This window comes from Peromyscus eremicus, chromosome 3 (assembly GCF_949786415.1).
Source record: "Peromyscus eremicus chromosome 3, PerEre_H2_v1, whole genome shotgun sequence".
In the NCBI taxonomy this organism is placed as follows: Eukaryota; Metazoa; Chordata; class Mammalia; order Rodentia; family Cricetidae; genus Peromyscus; species Peromyscus eremicus.
Window position 1 is genome coordinate 46,527,287 of NC_081418.1, and position 5,465 is coordinate 46,532,751.

Here is a 5,465-nt window from a genome sequence, read left to right on the forward strand (position 1 = left end):
GACGATGAGGGGAAGCTGGCGGGGTGACTAACCCAGGGACCCAGGCCCAGAACCAGGCTATGAGTTGGCCCATCCCAACATCCACCAAATCTATGAACTGTTGGAGCATGTGAAGGGTACGAACCTACAGGGCCATACACTGCAGGATCTCCATGACACAGGACAACAGGATATCCAAAGGAGCCCCAGTGAGAGTGCATTATCAGTGCTGTAGCAGAAACCAGAGGCCTCCAGACAGACCAATGACTCCAGGCCCTGAAAACTTGAAAGTAAAGATGAAAGGACTAGGAGTTAACCGTGTGACTCCATGGGCTGCACTACAGCCTACACAAGTTTGTTTTTTTGTTTTGGTTTAATTTTGGTTTTGTTTTTTCTTTTAAATTTGGTTTTGTTTGCGGGGGGAGGTTGCAAGGGCAGAGGGCAGATTCGAGGGGACAGGGAGATAAGTGAGATTGGAATGCACAATATGAAATCCACAAAGAGTCAATAAATGTTAAGAAAAATAAAATAAATATATCAATATCATGATTGTGTGCTACTGTGCTCAATTTTCGTAAGATGTTATCAGTGAGGAAAACCAAATAAAGAATACATAGGTCTCTTTGTATTATTCCTCAGGGTTGAATATTAAGTTATTTTAAAATAATAAGTTTAATGTTATGTATGCACATGTTTGTGTGTACGTGCATTCAAGCATTCACAAGTACACATGTGTGTCGAGGTCAGAGGTCAATGTGATGTCTTCCTCAGTTGCTTTTCACCTCATTTTTTTTTTGAGATGGAGTCTCTCACTGAACCTGGAGCTCACCAATGGGCTAGACTGTTTAGCCAACAAACCCCACGGGTCCTCCTGTCCCTACCTCCTCAGTGCTGGGATTACAGACATGCAGCATCACACCAGGCTTTTCATGTGGATGCCAGGGATCCAAACTCAGGTCCTCATGTCCAGACAGCAAACATTTTACTAGCCACCTCCCATCACCATTAAAAGTATGACATGAATCCTAGGTGCAATATCATCACTTTGGGTCATATTTTTATGCTCTCTATATGAACACAAAAAAATAGCAATTATTAGCTATACTGTACATAATAGAGGTATTCGATTTATAGGTGTTGCCTGAATTTTTATATTTTCTAATATTGTTCAAATTCCTTACTACAAATATATATTCAGCATAATTTATAAATAGAGTGAATGAAATATTTCATAGTAGCATCTTCATTTCCCATGAGAGCTGTATCTTTTTTCATTCTTGAGACAGATCTCAGTGTGTGGTCCAGGCTGGCCCAGAACTCCATATACAAAACAGGCTGTTCTCAAACTTGCAGTGATGCTCCTGCCTCTGCCTCCCAAGTGCTGGGATTATGGGTGTAAACCGTCATGCCTGACTATAACAGCCGTTTCTTTTTCTTTTTCTTTTTCTTTTTTCAAGACAGGGTTTCTCTGTGTAGCTTTGTGCCTTTTTCCTGGAACTCACTTGGTAGCCCAGGCTGGCCTCGAACTCACAGAGATCCGCCTGGCTCTGCCTCCCGAGTGCTGGGATTAAAGGCGTGCGCCACCACCGCCCGGCTTATAACAGCCGTTTCTTAGCACTAAGTCATGCAAAGCTCTTAACTAACCCCCCAAAGTTTTACACATAAACAGCTGTGGGACTAAAACTTTCCATTTCATTTCTATGTCTGTCTATTTGTTTACAGTGGTGTGGGGGAACTGAGCTGGAGGCTTCATGCATGCCAGGCAAATGCTCTACTGCTTAACTACAGTCTCCAAGCCTCATGCTGGAACCTGCTGGCAGCCTCAGTCTGGCTACTACTAATACAGAAAATAAACCACTTTCTCTCAGATCACAGCCTGTTATCAAAACTTCCAGAGGCGTGGATAGGATCAGAGTCGGAATCCATTACCCTCTTAATTGCCCCCCCTTCCACCCCAAAGGCAGGGAATCACCATTTGCACAGGGCAGCAAGCTGCCAATAAAGCTGTTAGGGTAGCCTAACTGAACCTGTGAGTTTATGAGGTTGTAAAATGCATTACTTTCACTACAGAAACAATGAGAGTCTCCTAAGTTAATAAGTAGTAAGACCTTTGCCAAAGCCAACTCTGAGGGAGCGTGGGGGAATCTACCCTGTCTCCCAGCCTCTGCATCCAGCTGCTACCCTCTGCAATAGCCTGGGCAGAGTCCTCCCCTCCTCCCTTCCCACTCCTTTTCCAGGAATCCCCTCTTTCGCTGTTACCCGCCTGCTCTTCCTGCTTCATCCCACTGTCTGTCAAGAGCCACTGGGCTTCCCCTCGGGAAATTTCTGTCTCCTTGTATCAGGATCTGGGACAGTGGCCCCTATCTACTGGGCTCCACTGTTCGGTGAAGATGACATGTAAACTAGTCCCCCAGCCTCCAAATTCCCAACATCATCAGCCCAGCTTGCCCTATGCCTTCAAGACTTCCTCTGCAGTTTTCTTGTTGCCGGTTTTTTTTTTTAAGGTGTTGGGTGTGGCAGCACGTGGTTGTATCCCCAGCCATCAGGAGACTAAGGAAGGTGGATCTACAGTTTGAGGTTAGCCTGGGCTACAACAGTAAAAACAGATCAAAGAAAGAAAAAGAGCAGGGAGATGAGGAGAAGGAGGAGAGGAAGAGGAAGGGGGATCTCACTTGTAAGCCTCACCTGTGGGTTCCCTTTGGACCCCAGGGCTTACACCAGTGGCTCCCTCTGCACTCAGACTCCAGCCTTGAACTGACATTTACTTCAACAGATCCCTGGCTCTGAGCCCTTCCGACATGAAGTGAGCCACATGCTGCTGGCATCCCAGGGTCTTGAACATGGAAACAGCCTGCCCTGGGCTTTCTCAGCCTTCGTAACCATGTGACCAAGTCCCCTAATAAATCATCGGTTTATCTGTCCATCCATCCGTCCACTCACAAGCCATCACTCTAACTTGATTTGCAGGATAAAAATATATAAGAGTCTTAGGCCTCCACACTGTAAACGGCTAGAAACCAGTTAGAGGAAGACGGCTCGGCTGTTAAGAGCACTTGCTGCTAGGGGGCTGGAGAGATGGCTCAATGGTTAAGAGCACTAGCTGCTCTTCCAGAGTTCATGAGTTCGATTCCCAGCAACCACATGGTAGCTCACAACCATCTATAATGGGGTCTGATGTCCTTTTCTGGCCTGCAGGTGTACACTCAGATATATAAAATAAATCTTAAAAGAAAAAGAAAAGAGCACTTGCTGCTCTTGCAGAGGCCCTGGGTTCAGTTCTTAGCGCCCACAGGTCTGCTCACAATTGTCTAACTCCGGGGAATCTGACACCCTCTCCTGGCATCTGCCAGACATACATGCAGGCAAAACCCTCATACACATAAAAACAAATATTTTTTAAACGTTAATTGTTTTTAAAAGCCAGGGCCAAAAGACACAGAACCAAAGCACCATGTGAGTTAGTCTAACACAGGGATCTTGAAAGCTTTCTGTTAGGACTTGAGGGCAGGACAGGAGCTATGTTACACATAGAAGGAGGGGTCAGGTTCAGAGGACCACAGTGGTACGGACATGGCTTGGGCCCTGGAAGTCCCTACCATTGAGAAGCAAAGCCGTCTGCCTTGATGCTGAGGAGTCGCCTAAAGATCTCATTTTTAATAAAGAAACCAGGCTGCTGTGGGTAGGAATGATCCCACCCCAGAGTTACATTCCTTCAGAGTGCAGAGCCGCCTCCATGGGGGTCAAAGTATAGAAGGAAGTGAGTGAGTGTGTGTGTGTGTGTGTGTGTGTGTGTGTGTGTGTAGGCAGGGGGGTTGATAACTAAATTAAAGGCCGAGGCCAGTCAGATGTCAAAGTTTGCAAGCCTCCTCGTACCTCCCAGAGCAAGGACAAGGCTCCAGAAGACACAGGTTCACAAACGCAGTACCCACTCTGCTCTCAGCAGCCCCCGCAGTACTTAGGGAGGTTTGAGCAAAGCCAGGAGAAAGACCATAGATGCAGGCGTGGGGACCCCCTCAGAGACATCCCTCGGACTCTCAGCAACCCACATCAAAGGCCACCTGAGAGTCATGACCCAAGCAGAACGGTGAAGAAAAATGATACATTTTAGATTTGCCTCCAGGAGGGTAAGAAGCAGCTGCCATTTGGATGTGGTTTATGTAACAAGCTTTTGAGAGAGGGACTTGCTGCTGTACCTAGCCACACCACCTTTTTCCATATCCTTCTGGCAATTCGCTGCAGTGTCTTCCAGTGTGCGAGCTCTACTGGCCCCGCCATATTCCTACTAGCTGGGGAGGGGGCTGGTAACAGGGTCTCCATTGGTCCGACTCCTGTCCCTTACGTACCAGCTGTTTTCTGCCAGGAACAAGAGCTTCACTTCCAAGCTCAGGTTAGCTGCCAACTTCGGGAAATTGTCCTGCCTCAGTTGCCTGGTTGATGGCAGCTGTGCCCCACCATGCCCACTGGTCAGTTTTCGTTTCGTTGTTGAAAATACACAGTCCACCGGAACCCTTTGAAAGATGACACTGTGGCGCGCCAGAGTCAAAGTTAAGGCACCCTGTCGCGTATTTTAGAGAGGGGCTCCTTGACAGTCATCACAGTCGCCACTGTGAAGTAGATCCTGGACTGGAATCCGACTTTCTGGTGCTACCAAAGCTCCGGATGCTTCTGCTCCTTGGAGTGACCTCTGTTTAACCCCTGTTTAACCCCCGTGGAGGGAGGGCGGTGGTGGAGCAGCTCACCTCAGGTCGGGCTGCAGGAGGCGCCCTCCCTCCTACTCACAGGCGGAGCTTCTCCTTCGAGGGGATTCTGCTTGCTTTTATTTTATTTTATTTTTTTTTTAATTTCTTTTTTGCTCCACAAGTGTGTAGTGGCTCTCCTAATATGTCCAACTGGTGTGGTGGCATCGGGACCATTACAGATATCTCAGATACAAGGGAAAAAAGAGGCTCGAGGATAACAGCACATCTGTATTTGAGGCGGAAAGTGAATAGTCCGTCCCCCGACCCCCATGCCCGCACTCCCAAGCTGGAGGAAACCTATTGCTTGTTCCACCGACAACAGAACACATTCTCTCTCTCTTTCTCTGCATTTCAATCTGACCTTTAAGGTTCTCTCCTCTGCAAACTTAGTCCCATCCCTCCCTCTCCTATTCTGTACCTATTCCCTCTCACATCTTCATTTTTCCTTCCTTTTCCTTGACATGGGGAGGCTGCTCCTGGGACCTTGAAGGTGGCTTCTCTATCCCTCGAGAAAACGATAGAGGTGGCATTGCCCGAGTTGAGGCATGTGGGGATGGGCGTTTGCCGCCTCGATGAGGTGAGAAGGTCAGCTCGCTCCTTGCGCATCCTCTGGCAACTTGTTACAGTGTCTCCACCAGTGCCCACGCTCCCATTGGCCCTCCACCGCACCTCCCCATTGGTTGTGGGGGTCGTGACAGGGCTGTGATTGGTCCCCAGCCTGGGGTACCAGGTCAGTTTTCTGCCTGA